Source organism: Physeter macrocephalus, chromosome 4, assembly GCF_002837175.3.
Source record: "Physeter macrocephalus isolate SW-GA chromosome 4, ASM283717v5, whole genome shotgun sequence".
Classification (NCBI taxonomy): Eukaryota; Metazoa; Chordata; class Mammalia; order Artiodactyla; family Physeteridae; genus Physeter; species Physeter macrocephalus.
Window position 1 is genome coordinate 53,088,553 of NC_041217.1, and position 229 is coordinate 53,088,781.

General features: G+C 43.2%; 1 protein-coding gene across 2 annotated transcripts in view; it reads right to left on the reverse strand.

Annotated features, from left to right (window-relative positions):
• The window catches only part of KIF26B (kinesin family member 26B), a 499,837-nt gene that overhangs the window by 5,953 nt on the left and 493,655 nt on the right, over nt 1-229 (reverse strand). The gene's annotated exons all lie outside the window — the stretch shown is intronic.

Consider the following 229-nt stretch of genomic DNA (forward strand, 5'->3'; position numbering starts at 1 on the left):
CGTTTGGTAGTGTATATATGTCCATGCCACTCTCTCACTTCGTCACAGCTTACCCTCCCCCCTCCCCATATCCTCAAGGCCATGCTCTAGTAGGGCTGTGTTTTATTCCCGTCCTACCCCTAGTTTCTTCATGACTTTTTTTTTTCTTAGATTCCATATATACGTGTTAGCATACGGTATTTGTTTTTCTCTTTCTGACTTACTTCACTCTGTATGACAGACTAGGTCC